Raw genomic sequence first — 25,713 nt, forward strand, 5'->3', positions numbered from 1 at the left:
CTGAAATAATTCAAAATAACCTAGAGTTTGAGAAGATTAAATTGGGCAATTGATAAATAAACGAGAGAAAATGAATTTTTGTGGGGGCCCGCTGTAATTGAAACTTGTAGGTCAGGAACTGTTACGGAAGCCTCACGTGACCACAAAAACGTATACGTCATCTTCGTCAAGTGGGCGGGGTATGAGTCACGTGGTTGCAATTTAAATATCTACTATAAACAAAAATGGCGGATACACATGAGAATCAAAAACATAAAGGTCGGCCGCTCTTGTCGCTTTCCGATAAGAAACGTCGAAAAAGTGTCTGAGAAACCGAACGGTACTTATCAACGATTCGTCTTGGGGACCAGTTTATTTGATGGAGAGCATTGATGTAAGAGTTAGGACTGGCATCAGACACTGAAATGGCGAAGTTGTTGTTGGACAGGTAAGCCAATGTCTGTTCCCCAGAATCAAGTGACTGTGATGCCTATGTATAAGTGTTCTCCATTTTTCAATATCTTGTTCCTGCTGTATGTTTGTAAGCACACTGTTTAATTAATACAATGTTTGCACATGGACTTGCATTGTGTGTATTGTATGTTGGGGTGGAATATATTATTTTTTTATAATAGCGTGCTCATAAAGGTCATTTTGTACACCTGTCAATTATCTTCGTGAGACAGGTTTTTTAAAATTCGGCGAGGGAACTTAGATACATTTACAAACGTTATTATTATTTATACATGTATCATATATATCCCTCTCTCTCTCTCTCTCTCTCACACACACACACACACACACACACACACACACCCCTTATGTTAATGTGACATGCACATCTTTCAGCTACTAATAAATCTATTATAAAGCACTGTATTGACTACAATTACAAAAGGATCTCTAGTCATGATAAGAAAGGATGTTGTAGTGCTACCAGAATATATGGCTGGCAGATTGCACTGGACAACAACTTTTTACAAAAGTCATGTTACTGAAATAAAATTAGTCAATTCTTATCAATTGTTATGTGCTGAACACGAATATGACAGTCAAATTGCAAAATTGGCTCTAGTTTTTTTTTAATCTGGAAGAAATTAATGTTTACATAACGAAATGCATTCCAATAGTAAAAGGTCAACTGTAATAGCCTACCTATAAAAAATCAAGTCATTGACTACATCTTAGATTTCTTCGCCTGTCTCTTGTACAGCTGTTCGGGAGCATCTCTGAGGAGTGTCCAGCAGTAGTCAGCCAGCATTGTAGTGGACCATTTTCCCTGGTATCTTTGTTCCATTGTTGCGATATCTTGATGAAAACGTTCGCCGTGTTCATCACTAACAATACCACAGTTGCTAGGAAAGAAATCCAAATGGGAATGAAGGAAGTGAATCTTTAGAGACATATTGCAGCCAAGTTTCTTATACTTCATCAACATGTCTTCTACTAGTTCCTTATAGTTTTCTGCCCTAACATTTCCGAGGAAGTTTGTAGAAACTAGGCGAAAAGCATTCCATGCTTGTTTCGCGTCACCTTCCAGCAAGTTGTTGAACCGGTCATCTTTGAAAAGCTCTCGAATCTGAGGACCCACAAAAACTCCCTCTTTAATCTTTGCTTCGCTGAGTCGAGGGAATTTTTCATGCAGGTATCGGAATGCTGGCAAAGTCCGGTCAATGGCTTTCACGAAGTTCTTCATCAAACCTAGTTTGATGTGAAGGGGTGGTAGCAAGATTTTCTGAGCCTCAACCAGAGCTGGGTGTTGGATATTCTTCTCTCCAATGGCTACATTCTGCCTGTGAGTCCATTCCTTCCTCATGTAGTGCATTTCCCTTGCTCGGCTATCCCACTCGCATAAGAAACACATGTATTTTGTATATCCTTGCTGCAGTCCCATTAAAAGGGCAACTACCTTCAAATCACCACAGAGGTGTCAGCTGTACTTGTTATACTCAATGGAATTCAGTAGCTGCCTTAAGTTATCGTATGTCTCTTTCATGTGGACAGCATACGCTACTGGAATAGATGGAAGACTGTTTCCATTGTGCAAAAGCACAGCCTTGAGACTCAGTTTCGAAGAGTCCACAAATAGTCTCCATTCTTGTGGGTCATGAGTGATTTTTAAAGCATTCATGAGGCCCTCAATATCGGAACAGAACATCAGATTACTTTCCTTTCTGAAGAAAGGCTCCAATTGCTGGTGGCGCTTTCGATATGCAGTAATTGTGACATCTTCTTCTAGAAGATTCCATTGTTGGAGTCTTGATCCTAGCAATTCTGCCTTGTTCTTTGATAAGTCCAAATCACGAATCAGGTCATTTAGTTCTTCCTGTGTTATTCTGTGTGGGGTTGATGATGCACCACAGTGAAAATCTGGATCACTGCATGCTGATGGACCAGGAGAAGAACAGGTCGACTCACCTTTGTCTTCGTCAGATGAATCAAGAGAATATTCTGCTGGAGGTTCTGGAATAGGAAGTCCCTCACCATGTGGAACTGGTCTCAATGCAGACGGAATGTTTGGGTAGACTATTCTCGACTTCTTTCGCTTCGTTATTCCGCCGGAAAGAGGAGGAACCAAGCAGAAGTAACAGTCATTTAGGTGGTTGCTTGGCTCTCTCCACACCATTGGGACTGCAAACGGCATTGATGACCTTTTGCAATTCAACCACTGTGAAAGCTGTGTTGTACATGTAGCACAGCATATATGCGGAGCCCAAGGCTTGTCTTGGTCACCAACCTTGCATCCGAAGTAAAGATGATATGCCTTCTTCACTTGAGAATTGATACTTTTCTTCTGGTTGGCAAATGTCACTTCCCCACAAATATAGCAAAAATTGTCCGCGGTATTAACACACTTTCGAGGCATTACTGTTCTTTATTGTACGTAAATGGATAAAATAATAAGTTTTATGTAACAGTAGCTTGAACTGTCTCGCACAACGTCTAAAATATTTTAAATGCTGAACCTATCTGATTGGGCTTTATATAGTACACTGCTTACGTCAGCTTCAGCAGCCGCCTGGCATTAGTATAATAGGCCTACACATGTATAGTACACTGCTGACGTCAACTTACTTCAGCAGCCGCATGGCATTAGTATTGCATTGCATCAGAAAATGATGCAATCAACTGTGGATGATGTGAGCATGATGGTATTATGCAATGTTACATCATTATTCCGGATGTTGCTGCAGTCCTACTGGAGAAATTTACACAGTGAAACATAGAAAATGAGGTATATGAATATCTTCAAAACGAGAGCCAATACAAATTTTTCACGGCTATATTCGTGTTCGGCACACCAAAATACTACAGATTAGGGCCTTTTCAAGTCAGTAATGATTTCACTGTTGACCAGTGTTGTTATCAGTTAAGTTTTGAGCTGCAGTTAAGTTAGTTTTATTATGTGAATTTTGTTTAGATCTATTATTATGTATTCCTGCTTAAATGAAGTATTTCAGTTCTAAGTGTTTAACACAGTGCACAAAGAAACAGATTTAAAACATAACTTATAACACAAATGAATATTTAATTCATATTTTAAGTTACAAAGTTACAAAGAATATAGCAAAAGATGAACCCAAGCATACAGAACCAATGGCCAGTACATTTTCATGCCTCACATCAACACCTGGCCAAGTGCTTTTGCAACATACTGAGAGAATGAAGACACCTTCAGTATCTGAAGTATTTGCTATTGAATCAGGAAGGTAAAAATGACAAATTTCTTGCAGATTTTTTTTGTGTGTGGGTGGGAGTTGTCTTACAATTGTCATTCTGCTGAAAACACTGATGTAACAAATGCAATGCTGATAAAGGACATTATTATAACTGCCAGCAGGTTGAGTTCCCACTTCAAGCTTTTCTTAGTTTGAGTTCGAAAAAAAAACCCTTGAATTTCACTTTCTCAAAAGTGGGGTTGGGTATTTCAACTGTGCCACTTGGTTATGCAAAAAAGTTCCAGTATACTGTGCTGGCTAACCCAATAATCACAGCTGGTTTTTTTTCCCCCACTCAGTACTTAGAGGACCAGTGATTGTATATTGAAATTGTGTCTACATGCCTCATATGCTTTCTTTATGCTGTTTCCCATTTATACATGTATCTATGTCCCACATGCAGTTCTTGCTAACACCCTCTTCCCATCTATCCACTTAGCTCATGATGAATGAACATAAGACATATTTAATTTAAAAACAAAATACTGAGATAACAGTTGAAGTTTGTTTTTGGAAACCACTGGCAGTTCATTAGAACTTTATTCATTAGGACTGGTGATATAACTTATTTGGGATTTAATTTACAATACTGTAAGTTCTTTTTAAATTTCATTTTTTTATTCTTGGGAATTAAATGACTTGTTGGTTTTCACTCTTTACTGTTATAAAACTTTTGGAATTGAAAAGCTGTTTCTGTTTTGATGATTGCTCTTCATGCATTTTTAACTTTATTTTATCTACCTACTTTTCAAGGTTGCCAAACAAATGGATAATATGGCTTTATTACAATGGTCCCAAGACATGAACCAGTTTTGGTTTTCATGCAAGACTGCTAGCAGCTATGGACAATTTTTTGTGAGTTTTCAGTCCTTTTATTTGAAACATATATGTAAACATTTGCTATTGTATAATTTTGTATTACAGTGCATAATCCTTATCTTCTGATTTCTTTTAATGTATTTTGTATCCATATATATTCATCACCAAATCTTCTAGGTATGTAGTTTATTAAAATTTATTTGAAATGTCAGAGTAATGTGGAATATTGAAGGAACAATGATCTGAGGAAAATTTGAATCCTGCTACGCTAACTATTAGCCAGGTCTACAATGTAGCTTTCGCTTTATGATATAAATCAAGTTGTCTTATCAATATGGGGTCACCATGACAAAAGAGACCAGCTTTAGGTGCTAAAGGTATTGATTGTGGCATTCTTTCAGAGTATCTTGAGGAGTGTCCTAAATCACATCACCAATAAAAATGAGTAGATCCTCTTACATGGCCAAGGCATTAATAAATGTCTTCATGAACCTCACCTGGAGAATGAAGAGCTGACAAAGCCTTGGCTTGATGAAGATGATCCGAAGAAGGAAGCCAAAGTGCTGAAAACCTTGGCACAGGTGCTCTTGGACCAAAGGTTCCTAAACAGTGGAGTATTACTTAAATTTCAGGTATGCCATTTCAGGATTGCAACAATTGCATGGTATTTAAAAGAAAAATGTGAAGACCACTTTAAATGTTTTTATTCTCAACTTAATAATAAATTACTGTATATATTTACCATTTGAAGATCTGAATAAGTTAGAATTTATAAGATATGTGCACATGATACATGTATAGTGACTTTCCCTTCTCAAGTCTTTGGTAATTTCAGGTATAATAATTGCAAATCAGGTATAAACAATTCCATGACACTCTATCAATAAACACTTCAGTAAAGATTTTATGTATGCAAAAATTACCAACAGTAATGATTATTTAATAATTGTATTAGTCTGTTAGCAGATTACAAATAACACATGTTACAAGATACATGTTTTTGATAATTGCAGAAGCACTGCTGAGCTTGAAGATTTTCATCAGCAGATCATGATGTACAGTGCCAAGAGATTTTCATACATCCCTCCTGTGTACAGGATTAGGAATGAGCTTGCTGTTTTGGATCACAATATCCATAGTGGCTGAGGTGTAATGAGAAACAAAGAAGGGGAGATAGTGTAAGCTTGTTTCACTACAGGACATTAGAAATAATTATATATATTGATTGTGCATTATGATCCCTGCCTGGAGATCAGACGAATGGAATATTATTCACATGTACAAGTCATGAAAACTTTGTATTAGATACAAGTCATTTTGCAACAATCGGCACACATTTATATTTGTGGTAAGGAATCTTAATATTTTCATGCATACAGATCTTGTAATTAGTATTGATATCATTCTAGTGGATATTTATTTTGATTTTAGCAATGCAAGTCTAATAATTAGATCCAGTGATATGTATAGCACTTTCCCAGGGGACTGACACACTTTATTAAGGATATATGGGGTTTATGGAATATCCTCAGGACGTTTGGGGTAGATGCTGTCATCATGATGATTACTAGCTAATACCTGTTCATGAAAACATGTTGCTTTCTGAAGGAATGGGCAAAAATGCATCCTGTCTCACATAGTAGTTTGTGGATAGAACAAATAAGAACAAAAACAACCCCGAACAACTCCTTCTTGGGAACTGATCATGAGGCTCTAATATTGGGTAAAAAGTTATTATGGGTTAGCATGGGGATGCTTGTCACTCCTGTTAAGAAAATAAAATTTTCTTTAAAACAGGCATCGATGTTACAACAAAAAAAGTGGCAGATGGTCCGTCTATCCTTGAAAGGAAAAGAAAACATCCCCACATCAGGGAACTTATAAAGAAAGCCCTCATCTGTCAACTTGAGGGAAAGCAGGGTATGCAGAGGAGAAGAGAACTAAAGGAAGATGATCCCAGGAGAATTTGTAGAAACCTGGCACCTCAAGAACCACCATCAACTCTAGTTTTGGTGTGGTGAAGGAGATCTCTCGATTTTAGTTATGTAAAATATGAAATAGTGTCTGATATATGGAGGTGTCAGCTAAGGCAGGTTATACTTTATATAATATCCTGAAATATCAGTAGCTGAAAATAAAATAATGTATAATATTGTATCTGCAGTTGCTGAAAACTTTTTATATTGATTATTTATGATCTTCGTGCCCACATTGTTTATAGGCAGAAATAGACTGGTGTTAAAAAAAAATCTGAAAGCATTATTGTTTGATGCAATATTATGTGCATTTATAAGAAAACAATGAATAAAATCAATTGTATTCATTTATATACAAACTCATACATGCAAGAAAGTGTTTAAGTTTATGCAAGCCTAGAGGGGATGAAGCCAGTGTATTATCCATCTGGATATTTGTCATGTCTCTGTCCAGACCCCGGCCTTCCATGTTGCCGTAGTATGAACTGCCTATAGGTAGCATGACTGTTGGCACTCATCAAGTCAACTTTATCGTTGAGGACAAGAACATTTCGTCTGTACATCCTGGACAAGGCAAGTACAGCCTCATCAAGGATTAGATCTTGAAAAATCTGAAAAATTATTCCAATTGTAATATGCTATTTCTAAAATGTAAAAAAATATATTTTAAGAAAAAATAGGAACATGCGCTTATTCAAATATTATTCATCTTCGATCAGCAAATTCCACTGTGAAATACATGTGGATCAAAACTGCACATGGTTTTTATTTTGACATGAACACTGGGAGTTCCATCGCAACTAGAACTGATAGTTTATGTTAAGATGGACAGCTCAAAGTTTTTGGGGAGCATTTCTAGATGTCAGAGACTCCTTTATTGGGATCAAATAGGAATGGCTGATTGCAGCTTAGATTTGTTTAGTATAGTGAGGTACCCACATCGAAATCAGGTAATGAAAAGAATCTACTCGATGAGTATCAATTGTAAATTAAAACAAAGTCCTTATCATTTGCATATGTATGCATGTCTGTTTTTGGACGGCTTACAATTTTAAAATTCTTTTACAGTGGTTGCAAAGAAATAACATTTACAACAATCATGTATGTACATCAATTATCAATCTTTGAGAGTCCACCTTGGAAATGGAATTCATTGTAAATGTTGTATTGTAAGAGTAACTATCAAAGTTTTAATTCTGTTTGTAAATTGATACAGTATTTTGATTTTATTGGTACAAAGTGCAAGTTGTACATTCATAGGCATGTGCTCCACATATCCTGTATACAGAAAGAAGTTTTGTGTAATGTAGCCAACATACCTGTCAAGTTATTCATACCTTTTGTGATATACATTTTGTACACAAAAAGTTTAAGCTTTGGCAATAACACGCTCAAGGAATATATAAAAGTTATTGAAAGAATTAAAGAAATTTCAAAATTGCCATTGAATCGAGTAAATTTGTTATACAGAAATCATTTGCAGTAATCAAAAGTTCAAAGGTGGAAACATTGAATGCCAAGCAGACTGGGCAATTCAAATTCTTGCCCAAAAATGTTAGATCAGATATGAAGAAAAAAAAAGTTTCTTCCAAGCCTTCATGTCAGTCTTAATTCTGGATTAGGATTATTAAGTCCTTATGTTTATCATGATATTGCATATACAGTATTATCTTAACATATTTTGAGGCTTTAGAAATACACATTAAGGCATGCATCATATTCAAAACAGAAGAATAAAAGTGTAGTATTTATTTCACAAGACTTAAATGGCTATAATGAATTCTCTACATGTCTAATTTTTAAAAAAAACTGCAATCTAGTCAGGTTTAATTGCTGAACTCCAAAGTAAGATTGCATAGACTTTTTGTTACCATTTTGTATTTAAAAAAAATAAAACTAATAAATGTATTACTTAAGTTGGTTTATTAATTAAATTGAAAAAAGAGCAAGTTGACCTTAATAGTATTGAATGTTTGTATGCCACTAGCGTAGATCACTAATACCTATATATGAAATAATTTTAGCTAATCTACCTTTAGGCCCTCATACAAAGGCGTTTATCTACTTTAAGTGTATCTCTGAAGCCACTGGATATATTGGTTTGGAAGAACTTTAGAAGGAAATAGAGTTGGCATTTCTAATGTCAACTGGAATACTGTTCCAGAGTACTGGAAACATTTTTTGAATAATTCCTTATTTGGTTTGGGAATTTTATACTGTTTGGTAGACATGGATCACAGTTGTGGAGTATTACCAGGTAGCCTATACTTGAATAGTGATTGTAAATATTCAGGAGCACTATTATTGGATATCATGTACATTAATTTGGCTTTTCTCAACCGAATTCAGTCTTTAATAGGTAATAATTTTAACTTACCAGCTAAAATTTTCCTTGCTTACTTTCTGGATTGATATAGCCTGAATGCACTTGTTTTAAGATGTGCCAGCTTTGCTATGATTTTATCATTTGAATTACTCCACACTGTGTTACAGTAGTCTAAATAGGGTTGTATGTAACTGTTATAAAATAGTTTTATGTACCTTATCCTACTGAAAAGCCATAAACTTGAATTAACTTTTTTACTGACATGTTCAGTCCATGATAGGTTATCTACCAAAACACCAAGTAGTCTATCATGACAAACCATTTGCAAATTTGTATCCTTCCATGTCAGACATAGTTCATCACTACCAAGATTTGTTCTTTTTTGCCATGTTGAGATAAGTAATATTTTAGTTCTTCCAGTATTTACCACTATGCCATTGCATGTGCACCAGTTGTCCAGTTTGTTTAGGGCATCCTGCAAATAAATTTATAGTTTGTGCTTTGTGTTTTGGATGTCTGACAATGTTGTGTCATCTGCTTAGAGATCTGTAGATGAAATTGAGTCCCTTAGTAAAAATGTGGTAGGCCATTAATAAATAGTATCAATAGTAATGGACCTAAAATTGAACCTTGTGGTACTCCATATCTAATTGTTCCAGGTTCCGACAGAACATTATTTATATAAACATGTTGTGTTCTCTCACTTAAGTTTGAAGTAAACCATCTAATTGTGCTTTCATCACATTGGTTGATTTTCAGTTTGTTAAAAGAATTTCATGTACACCAACCCATAAACTTTCCTGAAATCTACAAATAGAGATCCTATTATTCAACTTTGATCAAGTGGTTGAAGCCATGTATCAGTTAGAGAGATCAAGTCAGTCTCACATGAATGTTTCTGTCTAAAGCCTGATTGAATAGGGTGTAACAGCAACTGTTTTGTTAAATATGATATGATTGAGTCATGGACATGTTTTTCAATTAATTTTGACAAGTTTTGGTTGTATTGAAATTGGCTGGCAGTTATCAGCATCATTCTTGGAACCAGATTTGTGCATAGGCATTACTTTTGCAGTTTTCCATAATTTGGGAACAGATGAGGTTGCAATATTTAAATTGATTATGAATGTTATGCTATCTGAAATAGCTGAGACAGAAGTTTTAATGAGTGGTGGACCAATCTGATCAAGTCCTGTAGCTTTCTTGATATCAAGTTTACTGAGACATATTTTAGCAGGTTTTTTTTATACCTGTGGGATAGAGAAACATAACTCTTTAGGGATTTTTCAGTTCATTATAGTTGTTTTCTATCACTGGTTCTTTTAACTTAGTGGAAACGTTAGTGAAAAAAAATCACTCAGAACATTTGCAATGTCAGTGTGATCAGTGACTTTTGTGTCATTTAGCAGAAGTGAGTGATTTTTATTTGTCTGATCTTTGTGTGTTACCCCAATGAGTTTACTGAAGACTTTCCAAATGGAGTTTGTGTTGCTCTTTGTGTTTTCAAGCATTGATTGATAAAAAGTTTTTTTTATAGCCTTTTCAATCATACTTGTTATGTTATTTCCCCATACTTGATATTGTGCATGGTTTCCCATAGCCTTCAACTGGTCCCGTGTCTTCATAGTATCTAGAATTTCAGTAGTAAATCAGTTAGGTTGGATTTCATACTTTACTCAATGTACTTTTAGTGGTGCATGCTTAGAGACTACATTCATAAATCAATCCACTCTTTTAGAGCTTCACATATGTCATCAAAAGTTTGGATAATATTCCATGGAACTTTATATAGGTCATCTTGAAATTGTTATTTACTTCAATTTTGGAAAGATCTGTAAGTGACAGTTTTGTGTGTATGTTTCCTATTTCTGTTGCATTTAACCTTTAGTGTCAAAAAGTAGGATAGTGGTCACTAAGACCAACATTTGGTGCATTAACATAAGCCACATTGTTTGGTAGGTTGGTATAAATGTGATCAATAAGAGTGCTTCATATTTCTGTTACACTTGTGGGCTCATTTACCAGCTGGACTAGGCCTAATGATTCAAAAAATTCCATCCAGTTACTCCTTATTGGAGTATTGAGTAGGTCCTTATTTACACTGCTGAGTATATATGTTGCTTTCTCCTGTGCATGAACATTTTCTATTTGTTTCAAAGAGTTATCATTCCAGATTGCTTTGGAGGAAGGTGACCTATAAATGAAACCAACTAGGAATGATTCTGCATTATTCTGAGAAATTTCCACCCAAATACTCTCAATTTCATGTGACCCCAAGTCAGGTCGCCTTTCTGCATTTACATCTTGTAATGTATACAAGACCCCCCCTGCTGTCTCTCTGTCCCTGCGTAATGGTTTATTGTAGCCTTGACAGTGAAATAGATTATCATTGTGGCTAGCATTTAATTTGGTTTCAGTGAATCCTAAAACATGCATATTATTTTCCTTGGAAGACAACATTAACTTAATCTGTTCTATTTTTTCCACTATACCTTGTACATTTAAGTGACCCATGTTAAAACCTTTTGTATTAAGTTTCATATCAATTATATGTATTTCATCATGCAATGGGGTACTCTGTGAGATTGTCTCCATAATACTGTTACCATTTTGATATTATATAAGGTGGCATATAAATGAGGTGGCCTCTGTATTTTCTATGGTATCTGTGCATAGTCTTCCTTTATCAAATCATATTGGGGTGGGGTGTTGAGTAGCAACAAAAAGTAAAGCAGTTTAAACATACATTGTTTGGTAAAATAACTAATCCTTTAATACAAGTATGCATTTTCTAAGTTGTGCAAAACACTACTGACATAGATATTAGAGTCTTTGCCAAGTTACTTAGTACCAAACATTTTTCAATATCTATCAATACTTGTTTTGCAACATATAAATAAACAATTACCCCCATTCTTGTCTGCCTTGTCTGAACTATGTGTAGAGCTTGGTCAGCTCAGTTTTTAGGCTGCACAGCATGTCTTCCTCATCTCCCCCATCTGGTTTTTCAACTTCTTGCTCCATGCCTCATCCTTCCTCTCCCTCTTCCTCTTAAAGGTCGCTCTAGAATTGAGCTTGAAAGTGAGCTGATTTAAGTCTATCTAATGAATTTTAATATGTAAATGTATTTCAAAATTTGACAACTAATATATTCATGATTACTTATCAAACTTACAGGAATATAGTGCTAGCTTTGGATCAGAAATTAATACATGAGAGGTTGTGATTTGATGGGAGTTTTTTGGGCTGGATCAGGTCAAGTGTTGGGTGGGGTGGGGATCCAAAATTTAAAAAGGGCCCCTACTTTCCTCGAATGGGCACCAAAGCAAAGTCTATGTGTCTATTTACTCAGTGTGCACAATACCCAATAAACATGTGCAAGAATAAAGCTGTGGTCAAACTTCAGCTGACAAGTTGCTGTACGTTTGTGTGTGTACTTTTTAAGATGTGGCCCCGAGTTTTGAACCCGGATTCCATATTCTAGTCGCAGATTTAAAAAAAAAAAAAGCTTATTTAAAACCTTGTGTATGTAAAGTATTAACTTGGAGAAGCACACAAATTCTTTTCCGCTTTGTGACACGTCATAAAAATGGGTGTTAGGGGTCCACTGGTGACAATCTGGTTAGAATTTATAAATTGATTAATGAAATTACTCAATTTTGAGCATTTTTAAATATCCCTGATGCTTTTCATTTATAAAATTGAGTGGTGGGGACGTGAGGGAGTACGAATTCTACTGGGCAAGAAATAGTGAGTACCTGTGGGTTTTTGCAATACTGTACAGAGCACGTCGATTTAAATTATTCTCGTACCGCAAAAACTTTGAAATATAACTATAAAAGTAGTTCTACATACATTTCATTGTTTCCTCTGAAAATTAAAATTAGAAAAGAAAAGGATAAGAAGAAAAGAACGAGATCAGAAGAAGATCGTACTCACCGTTGTTGACAAGTTGGGCGGTCTCGTAGCGTGGTTGTGTTTTACGTCATCATCTTCAGTGTTTACAATGTGGCCTATAATTATGCAAATTTCGGTCACCGGAATTATGTGTGTTATTCATTCGGGATCTGCCGATCAGTGCCGAACGGGATTTCAACATGGAGACGATAGATTCGTTACTCTACGTACGAAGATTTCAGAGAGCTCGTATTTCATAACGAGAACCCCTACGTACTTGATATTACCCCAGAAATGCCTTTTAAATAGTATTTAATAAGTTGATATACATAAATATCCCAACATTTTTGCAAGAAAATTCACCCTCAGCCTGCACTATTGTGCCTTTAAGAAGTTAGTGTTAGGACTGGTCGGCCTGGTGTTAGGATATTGTGCTTGGGTGGGACATATACTACATGTCTGCGGCGTGATGCCTCAGCGCTAGACATCACTATAAACTGCCACACTGCAGACATCGTAGCGATATGACTGAATATTTTTTAAAGCTACGTTATAAACCTTAATCACACACACACACACACACACAGACACACACCTTAATGGGAGCTGACTTGTATTTATGATTATGTTAGCTGATCATGGACAACTGCAACAGCAGATGTTTACTGGCAAATCACCATGAGCAACAACTACTTAATACTGTCTATATTATATAATATAAATCCTGTAAATCTGAGTGTTAGGAATACTATCTGATCTTTTAAAGTGCTATTTACTTAGTGTTTCAAATATTTAAAGTTATAATCTCAAGTACAGAAAAAGCGATTTTAATGCTGTTTATTTTCCTTAAGCTCGAACGATGAGAAGAATACTCTATACGTATACTTTCCACAACCACCGGCAAACCGAGAGCGCGTGAGGTCAGAGGAGGAAGTTCTTCGCGTGACCTTCACTGGCAGATTATTAACAGTTCTCCTTGATGGATTCGACAGACGCAGTCATATTTTCATCATGTGGCATTCCGCCATAACGGTACTGGTATCACCCAGTACTCTGTACTATGGAATCTATATTCGTACATTTACTGTAAATATTTATTTGCACAAACTCATCGCAATGAAAACAATATTGAACGAATTGATTACCCTAAAGTTTCACTGCTGTTTTACGTTTGAACTTTCCCTGTGTAATTTTGAATAATTGGTTCGTTATTATCATATGATTGCAATTCATCGTATAATATTATTTTGTCACTTATTGATTTCATAGTTCTAATGTGTGGGTTACTTGATAAAATTGCCTTTAAAAGTTGTTTTAAAATATTAATTATGTGTTTCTTTCACATCTGTAGCTACATAATTGAATTATATGTACCTATAAATAAACACACATATGAATGAATCAAATAATTATTAATTTCAGCAAACTTTGCTTTCATTAATTGATCAATAAATTAAACTGTGTTTACTAAGTCGGTGTATGTCAAATTTAGAAATGCCATTTAGACTTAAAAGCTACATAGAAATTTGATTATCGAAGACGCTGTTTACATCTCTACGGTCCGTTCTCTCATTTTTAATCGAATTATTATATTCAGTTAGTAATTTTAAAGACCATTATTTACTCTTTACTTAGCAAAAACTATGAAATAAAAATTGTAACTTCTTTCCACAAACTACTTATTTTACATAAATCGTACATATAAGCTGACATTTCAAAGACTTTTTCTCTGGAAAATATTATATTACAGTAAGGACTTTTTACATTTGCAAGAAAAAGAGAAAGGTAATAATAATGCTTATGTATGTATGTATGTATGTGCGCGTGCGTGCGTGCGTGCATACGCACGTAGGTACGTAGGTACGTATGTATGTATGTATGTATGTATGTTTTGTATGTATGTATGTATGTGCGCGTGCGTGCGTACGTACGTATGTACTTACGTACGTACGTACGTACGTATGTATGTATGTATGCATACATAGACTAGTTTGTTGTTGTTGTTGTTGTAGGGTTTAACGCCATTTTTCAGCACACGATAGGCTATACATGGCGGCCAGTATTAATGGTGGAGGAAGAACCCGGGAAAACCCCGGAAAGAACCACCGTCCCACGAGAAGAAACTAGTGTGTAATTTCATATCAGGAAAATAAACAACAAAAGTATAAATTTAGCAAATGGGTTTTAATTGTTTTAATTACTTGCACATTTCAGTCTCTTTTCCTTTAACATAACATTTGTAAAAGTTCAGACTTACTGAACAAGTTATAATTGGACAACTTATTTTAATGAAATTTCTTGCTCCATTTAGCATAAATGGACAGTATTTTATTACTCAATTTTTCAGAATATGGACCTCAACTTTGTGAACACAAACATCTTAATTAATATGAATGTTTTGCTTTACTTACATTTTGTTGTAGCTATTTTCTGTAGTATTTGAGAATATATTTGAAAGATTTATGCACAAATAAAGTTGTTTAATAGCAATAAAGAAGTATGAAAGTGTGCATTGCATTTCCTGTTTTATACAGTCCTTTCATAGTCAAGCATATGTCAAATCAGTATAACCAGTACCTAAATATTGGACGTGTGTAGTGACACGTAGTGGTCAGGGGAAATATTGACCAGCTGTCCACATTAAGAGTCTCTATGTGCCCAAGGTTTATACTAATTATGCACAAATACATTAACTTTCTTTCGGCATAATATCCAGTAACAAATTTTGATTTGTCGCTATATTTACAAACATAAATTTCACATTCAGATAACTTATTAATCAAAAAGTGTTTGGTAATTAAGTCAATCAAGAATCCCCGATATATTTTTTGACTGTGTTTCATATGTGAACAACTGTATGCAGGAATGATGGCTCTTTGTCAAGCTTCGCAATGTATATATATATATATATATATATATATATATATATATATATATATATATATATATATATGTGTGTGTGTGTGTGTGTGTTTGCCCCTTGGTCAGTTACTTTGGGCTAGGTACTTCGATCAGATTGCCTCGGCACTAAATAACCTAATTTTGTTGCTGTACCGTTAAACACCAAGCAACACACCTTAATATTTCTTTAACAGCCTTGTTATGAATTTCGACTAACAGTTTGCGTCATGTGTTTACTCGTTTATGTGTTTTATAGGAAGGACTATTATTGCAGTTAGAAATCCTGTCGCCTCTAATAATGGAATCTGTGCATAGGAATGTTCATTTCTACACACACACACACACACACACAGAGGCAAGCATAAACACACACCAATTACAGTATTATAACTGATATCAGAAAAAAAGCTTCTAGTAGGCAACCCAGGTTGAAATATACATCTACTGGATGTCCAAATTGAAACACTCGGCGAAATTAAAAGAAAGAGATATGAACAAATTCAACAACTTTCACTTTTATCCAAAAGCAAGCTTTGCGCATAGACACTTGTTAATATGAACACGACATTAAATCTAACACGTGAATGGTAAAAGCTGTATAAACAATGTACGTGAGCATGATTATAGTGAAATTGTTTCATGATGACCACGGTGATGATAATGTTGATAATCATGATCTAATTGTAACTCTAGTACATCCTTAGCGTAAAGTGTTAAATGGAAATGACTCAAATGTATGAATGAGAGAGTGTAAGAATTACCACACTCAAAATATGGAATTATACTGTAGTTACTATATCAACTTTAAGTACACATTATTCTCTTCACGTTAGTAGCAGCCACAAATTAGCACGGGTATCAACATAATTAGACAATCAGATTATTGTTAATAATCCCATGATTCGTATATTTTTATTTTACAGAAGCATATCACGGATGTTCATGCAGTATACTTAAATAATTACATTTGTAGTAATGTCTCTGACGTTACTGGATCATGTGACATGGCGGCTAATTAATGCTTGAGGTATCGATTGATCGCGTGACATGAAGCCTTTGTGTTTCACAGTTACAGCGGATTCTGTGCAATCGGACACATGAGGGGTTTGTAAATATGCATCTTGGTTATATATGAACTAAAGCATGAACATTAGAAACCTTTTAAACGTGTATGACAGTTCCATACTAACAATGAAATATTTCCATCACCAGAAATTGGAAAGTAGGTAAATTTCAAAGTATTCTACGCTATACAAGTACTATCGCTGACTCAAGCTCATCATTGCTGTCTTACCTTGCTTCACATACAAAGCTTCTAGTAGCGTCACACCGTTCATCATTCCAGTGATCATTTACGATTTCCAAACAATGTTCGATGCCATTGTCGTTGTCAGGTTGATGTGGGTGCCAGTTTGTGAACGTCATGAGTTGAGATGCTCCTTTCTGACTCATCCACCGCCATTCATTTTCAGCCAGAATATCCGACCCATCTAGCCAGAAAAGTTGATTGTTCTTGGATACTGCAAAAAGCAGGTGAGAGCTAGTAAATGGATTTTTAAAGTGTTGAATTAGTTTCCTAAGGTTAAATTTTGGTTTGAAATCACGATTGTTACAGTAACTTATGAATTTTCGTTTTTCGCTAGAAAGTGTGTCGGCGATTAATAGAACATTTTTTTTAAATAGTTCACGTCCTGTTTACATCTATGTCATCTGAATATAACATTGCATAAACACATACATTGGGAATGAGTGCCACGTGGGGAGATTTTTGGTCAGTGTTGGTAGAGATGCCAAAGAAGGGGGTATGTATATTTGTTTAAATTATATCTGATTTAATTGTTTGTAAGTTTTAGAATCTTTTTTTTATTAAAAATTTCATTCTATGTGAAAATAATGTAGTTATGTTTGTTAGGAAATTAATATTGTTTTCAGAAAATAGTTTGACATTGACTGTTCATTTTAGTAAACACCAGGTGTTGACCTAGATCCTGACCCTGATTCAAAATTAGTAGCAACCACGTAAATGAGTTCTATTTTTATTTTAAAATCAGTACTTGTTGTCGAGGTCATGATAGGATTACGTGGTTTAAGATGTAAACAACTTTTTAATTTAATTTCTTAGAATAAAATGATTGGTTTTCGTCAGGGCCACACTGGGTGTACGTGATTTTAATATGTAAATAATTTCGACGAGGTTCTGGAACATGATCACGTGACCCCCTTGTGCGTTTTAGAATACGATATAACCTTTGTTTTGGAGAAATAATCTCAGTTGGGCTTTTTCTTTACACTGGAAGGTGTTGTGACGTTTGGAGTTATTTTAAATTACTTGGATTCGAAAGGATTAATTCTTTTTTCCTGTAAAATACGTGTTTTCATATGAAATTCCTAAGCCAAAAAAGCTCTTATAAAAATTTATTCAGATTTCCAAAATTAGAGTGATATTTCTTGTTTCTACAAGGAACAGTAGATACAGGTTACATCATACGTCATCGTCTTCCGTCTTGGATTCTTCGTCGGGACTCTAACTTGAAATCATTAGAACGGTTTATTATTTGGACTACTAAAATGTTATTCGTGGATTATTTGTGGATTATTTTGGGTTTTGATTCTTAAAACCGTTAGTTCATATTTTTTCGTTTATACATAATTTTTCCAGGGAAATAAATTATTATATTTGTCAAGCTTGTTGTGTTCATTCTTTCTTGTGTTACTGTTTATTCGAGCCTAAACACGTAACATAAGAAAGGTCTGTCACTAAGACGACAGCCGAAACGAAGTAGACCTAACCCTTTCCAAAGACAAATATTGCATGTGTGTTTTTATGTGTCCAGGCGAGTTTTCAAGGACTAACATTGGGAGGGTTTTGGTCCTGTCGTCCCGGACAGCTCTCCATGATAAATATTATGAAGTAGCTGGGCTATCAATGATGGTCGACAATAAATCAATTACTGCTTTGCCGCCTCCCACTTTCTTAAGGGTCAGGGTGCTGTTGACACTGTCGACCACAATGGTCCTGGAACGGTGGTTACGGAGCTGTCGCCCGTTTGCCCTCATTCGCAGGAAGAAAGTGTGGTGGCACGTAACCCACCCCCTTTGATATTCGTCTTATAAAGCTCACAGCGTCTAGCAGTATTCTTCCTAAATGGCTTCTGGCAACCACCACAAGTCAAACGAAAATAACTTTTTATAAGCTCCCACATAGATTATGGTGATATATATATATATATATATATATATATATATATATATATATATATATATATATATATGTAGATGTTAGATAGATTATTCATATATCACATACCTACCGTGTAACCTCGAAATTATCCCCAATATAAGAGCGTTCTCGCTGGCATCTTCGATCGCTGCTAGGTCTCCGCCGATCACAGTACAGTAAACCTAAGCGATAACATAAATTACGTTCGGGTAGCTTGCAAAGTCTCAGATGACAGAATAGATGTAGATGTTTAAATAAACTAGGGTAACCATCACTGCATTCTAATGGCTATATGGTCTTAGACTAAGTAACAGAAAAAGCCACATTCAAGAAGGTTAGTAAAATTAAAAAAATAATTTATTTTCTTATAATGCAAAGTTAAAATTGGGAAATAACTTACAGTATTTTGAACTAAATCCCAAATAGTCCTAAATGTTCCATCAGAAGCTAAAATATAGAGTATTCCAAATAAATTCTCGTGGTATTGAGAATGAATTCCAGTTTTGAATGTGCTGATGTACACATAACCTGGAATAGTATTTATATGGTAAGTCTTAATGTATCACATTCATATGATCCAAAATGTATCTAAAAGAACTGACAATGCTCCCAAAATAGTAATTTATTCCGAAAGTATTATTTTGCAGTTTATAATTCAAATGAATAATTTCAATAAATAAATCCTCTCAAATATTAACTAAGCTAAACATTGATTCAACAAAAACTGGTCTCAAGTTATAGAACTGTAATTCAGAAGCAACCATCCTTTGTATGAAAAAACTAAGTCACATCAAAAGAACCAAGATAATGGTCAAACCTTTATTTCTGGAATAGTCTAAGCTGCCAGCAAAATCAGGTTTATTAATAAAATTTCAATAATTAATATGGAATACATCAGGTCACCAGGTTTCTCCCAAAGAGAATACCATATTCCTGAACTCATTTCCAAGCAAACATGTTTACCTCTAAGTAACAATCTTAAAAGATAATATACAATCATAGCCAAGAATTAATTACAACATATGTTGTTTAAAAAAATAGAGACATGCTTCAGGTAAGCCCAAACTCGTGCCCTCAATTATGGGCAAAGGTTAATCACAAAATACAAATTAAATATACATAACAATATTCCGACATGTTGTCTTAAATAATGTTTACACAAAGTCTGCAAATTGGCGAGTCATTTTATGACTATTTTGCAACCGAAGGTGATAGACAAGCGCGTGTTCTTTTCACTAATTACAAGAACAAATCTTTAAGCAAGTTTTTTTCAAACAATATTACAAAACCGTTTGATTCCACTCTGTGTTTGGTTAAACATGACACTTTTCCGACCGAATATCCCGCCTAACTTGAACTGAAATAAACATAGTTGTTTCTATAAAAAAAAAATAGTTCGGCAGATCGTTTTTATTTGGAAAAGAGACTTACAATTAAAAAGAAAGTACCCCAATGCACAGACAATGCTGCTTTCATAATCTATGCAAAAACGGTACTCGCTCTGACTTTTATTACCTTTGCTTCAGGCCAGGTAACATTTAACTCCAATACTTAAAAGGACAAAACCCCAATGCACAGACATTGCTGCTTTCATAATCTATGCAAAAACGGTACTCGCTTTGACTTTTATTACCTTTGCTTCAGGCCAGGTTGCATTTAACTCCAACACTTTGTAGCATCCGTTTCCATGACGCTCAAAAGCTTCTGGACAAGTAGCACTCAAATCTGATAAAAAAATAAAGAATAATGTATTTGTCCCACTTTAAAGAATTTTGTGAGAAAAACACTGGCTCGCTCGCCATTCCCAAAATAGTTTTTTTTATCAATGAAACAGTGGCCCTTTGGTCGTCAGATTTTTATGGACCTATCTCATATTTGTATCAACATCCCGTCTGGCGCAGAGGTCATTACACTGGTTTACAAAAATCCTGGCACACTGGTGGTCATTTTGTTTAACTTCTTTCGTGGTACAAACCGGGGTCGGTAGTGTCAATTTATTTATGAGCTAAACGTGACTCAATGGTCGTCACTGTAACCTTTATAACAGCAAAACCAAATTACCATGACCACCACACACACCAAAAATCATGAAATGAAAAGTAAACTCATATCTCCTAAATTTGCTTAAAAATTTTCTCAATACAAATGACTATAACAATGTTATGTAAATAAAGCATGAAATCAAATTTTTTAAAGGAAAACAAAAATATCAAAATAAAGCAGAATATGTCACATGTCCTGCTACCAACGTTAGTACCCAAGCCGATAATGAGATTACAGATCAATTTAATCAAATAGAGATATATTTCACATCAAAATACTTATACTGCGTACAGACCACATCATATTTTCAATAACTACATTCTCAACTTTGATATTGAGTATTCAGTCAATAGGTTAAGGGAACAAAGCAAAATTAAAACTAGGTGTGTGTGTGTATGTATGTATATATGTACACACACACATACAGATATGTGTGTGTATGTAGATATGTACACACACACACACACACACACACACACACACACACACATATATATATATATATATATATATATATATATATATATATATATATATATATATATATATATATATATATATATATATATATATATATATATATATATATATATATATATATATATATATATTAGAGGGAAGAATGTATTTGTTGCTAATTGGGTTGAAATCCATTACAAATTAGAAATGTATATGACTGATGATGACTTAAGAAGACACAAGAAAAATATAAACTAACCAGATTGGAGAATAAAGGAAGTTGGCTAAGATACAGTTATGAGCGATATAATTTTAACACGATACAAGAAATGGTATTATAGTATCGATCTAAGATTCAGGTTAGTAATCTAGGTCAATGCCTTCTACATTCCACTTGACTCTCACATCGCACCACACACGATTGCGCTCGTGTCCCTTATTGTAACCCGCAAGAGCCCCTCCCCCTCCCTCAACAAATCTTGAAGTGCCCCAATACAATGTGATGGAATGGGAAAGTAATGAGGCAGAGAAGGCTTTGACCTATATCAGTATCCAAACAAGCTGTTATTATCATACTAATACTACCAAAGGGAAGTTTCCATGAGGTGTTCCGGTCAGATTAATATATTTGCAAACACACTGGCTTACCGATCAAAATGTATGGGTAACTATTTGATCGATTTTTACACCCTGTACTTTAGTTACTTGTTTTGGGTCGCTAACGCCCCATTTCCGTATATTATGCTCGGATACGTCGGTGGTTTTCAGTTTCCAGCTTAGCCATGCTAATCGTTTTATCCTGAATCGCTATCGTGTACAGGTTGGCAATTGTGTTGAGACTGCCTTGTGCCACTGCCAGATGTTAAGAATAGATACGTATTTTAGAACACAGTAGTAATGAAATTATTATCCAAGCACCACCTGAGGCGGCGGTTGCTACCGATACATCCCCGACAGCAAATCTAAGAGATGAATCTTTGATAGCTGCTGCAGCAAGGATTCTAGCAGCAACAAGACCGACATTGCTCGCTTCTGCGATTCCGTAAATTGCACATACAACCATGAGTAATATAGTTTCCATGACGATTTAATCTCGCAGCTGTTGTTCCGCTTCAATTCTTTTCTCACGTCGGTAACTCTTAGGGAATAGCATTGTTCTTCTATTCACCGCTCCGGTGGCCTAGTGGTTAGAGCGTCCGCCTCGGATGCGGAAAGTCGAGGGTTCGATCCCCGGCTGAGTCATACCAAAAATTTATAAAAATGGATACTAATAGCTACCTCGATTGGCGCTCAGCATTAAGAGGTTAGTGTTAGGACTGGTCTGGCTAGTGCCAGTATAATGTATCTGGGTTGAGAACTCATGCCACATGTCTGCGACATGATGTCCCAGTGACAGACATTACTGTAAGGTGCCACACACCATACATCGTAGCGATATGACTGAAAAATTGTTAACGTTAAGTGACAAGTCAAAGTCACACCCATACACACACTCTATTAATAATATTATCGCAAAGTATAATTGCTAGACAAGATTGCCTTCACAGGTGCAAACTTGCACACGCTCGTCTAACCAAATACTTTCACTGGTACAACTACCATAAAAATAAAATATGTACTTGAGGAATATCTTTTGGTGGCTTACAACCATCTTCAGTTAGAACTATATGAACTATGTCGCTTGCGCCATTGATTGATGTCAGAAACGATAAGTGTTATTTTACTGAATAAAAGTTGAGATTTAACTCTTCTTAGTTGAGTCTATGTTGGTTCGACATCAAGCGGTTTCTCGTGCTAATGCGATGACTCCAAGCTAGCCACGAATTGGAATTGATACATCAAGATGGTCACCATTGTCGATTTCTATCTGGACCTTAACAAATTTGTGGATACGAGAGTTTGTTGGCACCACTGTCAAGCAAATATTTGTTATGATTTGGCTCGGTCTCTCTGGAAGGGGTGGGGGTGGGGGCAAACATTCCTGCAGTGACTAATATTTCACTGATAGGTCCCCATGTTGTTACCAAACATGGTGGTGAATGCACCTCTGCAATCTTAGCATCCACATATTATTTTGATGCAACCACTAAGACATTAATGTAGCCGCTAGATACAGATCACCGACATGCCGGAATTCCTGATGCCGCGATTCTCAGCGATTTCGGCCAGGTTCTTCGCGATGTCACCTTGAGGCTAGATCACAACATCGTTGATGTCTGCATTATACGTTGTAAGTCTTCCAAGTTGATCTTCAGAAATCACAAATTTGCCCAGGTCGAAGTAAACAACAACCTGGTTGGTAAAGTAGGTCAAATCTAGCTTAATAGCAACCCTGGTCAGATTCAATATCAAGGCTGCCTCATCGGGTGGTTGAGCATCCGTAAATATCTATATGAATTCGCATACTCCTAAGTGTAGTTTCTAAGCAAATATGTAATATCAATAAACGTTTGATGGTTAGGTGGACGCTCAAGTGCACACATTGCTTCTGAAATAAGATTTCCACATATTGGGTTTGCATAATTAAAATAGTGGTAGAGAAGTTCTGCTGCCCATGGGTAAAGACACTATAACTTCGCGTGGCAGACGTATGATTGACCGTTTAACGTCAGCGAGACCTCCCTCAGTGCTGATGTTTCAAATATCATAGGACATTCCAGCTGGGTGTTTATAATCTTTGTGGTTTGGAATGTTATAAACGACTGCATGTCTTCGCTGCACATTTTGGGATAATTATTTTGCATGAGACTTTTCGTCGGAGGCTACTTCGCTTTGAGTCTGTAGTCACCATGAGAAAGGAAATCATAGATGTTCCGTCACGCTCCATAAATGATATCAAAAGTTCTGTGGTCATTCATGGACCCACTGAGGGCATCCAAAATGTTAATTTGTACAAACCAACTTACCGTCGGTATTGGCACCCTAACGCCAAATTGCATCGTTGGTGTCGCCCTTCACTTTTAGTGTGACTGTATTTGGCCCCGAAAGAACCTTACGAAAGACTCTACAAAACCCAAATATGTGTGTGGAATCGTGCATGAAAATTGTGACTAACACGGTGGGAATCCATCATTGAAATTATTGTTAAAACAATTACCGGCTATTGATACGGCAAATTTACATTTTATCTTTGACGCACCTCATAAAAGGCCAGCCAACCTTGCGTAATCGTCACTACAACGGTCGAGGACTAGAAGTATTGTAGCGTTGTCGACGTTGTGAAGATCTGCTTCGATTTCCTTCCCGTAAAATTCCTTGCGCTGATGAGCAATGCCAGACTTTGTTCTTGTCAAGGTAGGCGGCAGTTTTGTCATGTAAAAGCTTTTCTTAGACTTCCAAGTATGCTTCGTACGGAATAAAATACCGAGATGTGTCATGAACCTGAAATTATATTGGCCCTTGCGTGCTTTGCGCCCTAGCTTGGAAAGCATAATATTGGTAATTTTACCTGTAAGGAAACTTTACGGATTCCGGTTGAACCACGCGAAGCCATTCCGAAACATCAGCGGGGGTGGTGGGTGAATCGGACAACTTTATTAGGTGTTATTTCACGAAATAAAAGCTTCCTGCAAAAATGAAAGTAAACGCTAAACCGAGACATCTTACTGACAGAGGCCTCTCTAACCGGGTGTTGAAGCTTTCGTATGCTACCTCATTTACCGACCTGGACACTCACTAAATGTCGTCACCCCGCCCCTGCTGCTGTCTTGCAACCAAAACTTGTATCGAGACCAAAACGATACCTCGACCGAGGATCATGTAAATGTATTGTGAAAAATCCGTGTGGGGTAGCTTGCGCGTGCAAGAAGTTTTTAAACTTAAGCATATCATGTCGCTTGAGCACCAGTTCTGGTGGATGTTTCTTAGTGTGTGGGTATCAACTTCTCTAATTACAACCAGAAGATTGCAGTCATCTCTGATTACTTTAGGTATTTGTTTATATCGCTGAGCAACATATATAATATTGGTATTTTTGTGTCTGTCTCGGGAAAATATCCGAGCTGGAGTTTGTCAAGCAACACATCATCGTACACTACGAGATTATGAATCGATCCATCGAGATCATCTACATATGGAGCTTCATCAATATCGCTGATGAAATCAATAATATCATCAGACGACTTCTCATCTTCATTAAAATATTTAAGCACATCGTATCATCGCTGATCATCTACAGATAGTGCCACTAAATACAAGTTATCCCTTTTGAGCCATCTCATTATCATATTAAGCAACAATTGCGTCTTTCCAGACCCATATGGACTTATGATAATTGCTGTGATATAATTTGGGGGCTCTGCATGATGCTTGATTGGCTATTGCTTTCGTGTCGCTGAGAAATCAATGATATCCATGTTGTAGAAATATAATAAA

At 35.8% G+C, this 25,713-nt stretch overlaps 2 long non-coding RNA genes across 8 annotated transcripts; one reads left to right on the forward strand and one right to left on the reverse strand.

The window, feature by feature from the left end:
* The first annotated feature begins 204 nt into the window (after positions 1 to 204).
* LOC149770081 (uncharacterized) lies at positions 205 to 11,734 on the forward strand. Of its 6 annotated transcripts, none has more exons than XR_016418959.1 (4): positions 205 to 427; positions 3,525 to 3,689; positions 4,452 to 4,553; positions 4,919 to 6,306. It is a non-coding gene; the product is annotated as an uncharacterized LOC149770081 (long non-coding RNA). The 6 variants fall into 6 exon arrangements; XR_016418961.1 differs by lacking the exon at positions 205 to 427 and adding an exon at positions 6,315 to 11,734 and having other exon boundaries at positions 2,906 to 3,689; positions 4,919 to 5,695; XR_016418962.1 differs by lacking the exon at positions 205 to 427 and having other exon boundaries at positions 2,906 to 3,689; positions 4,919 to 5,149; positions 5,531 to 6,306.
* LOC149770082 (uncharacterized) lies at positions 6,828 to 13,639 on the reverse strand. Of its 2 annotated transcripts, XR_016418966.1 has the most exons (3): positions 12,759 to 13,639; positions 11,728 to 11,882; positions 6,828 to 7,104 (listed from the first exon to the last, which is right to left on the reverse strand). It is a non-coding gene; the product is annotated as an uncharacterized LOC149770082 (long non-coding RNA). The 2 variants fall into 2 exon arrangements; XR_016418965.1 differs by lacking the exon at positions 12,759 to 13,639 and having other exon boundaries at positions 11,728 to 11,987.
* Between the last annotated feature and the right edge of the window lie 12,074 nt (positions 13,640 to 25,713).

The sequence above is a fragment of the Sinohyriopsis cumingii genome, unplaced genomic scaffold, assembly GCF_028554795.1.
Source record: "Sinohyriopsis cumingii isolate HCF-2022 unplaced genomic scaffold, ASM2855479v2 utg002715l, whole genome shotgun sequence".
Lineage (NCBI taxonomy): Eukaryota > Metazoa > Mollusca > Bivalvia > Unionida > Unionidae > Sinohyriopsis > Sinohyriopsis cumingii.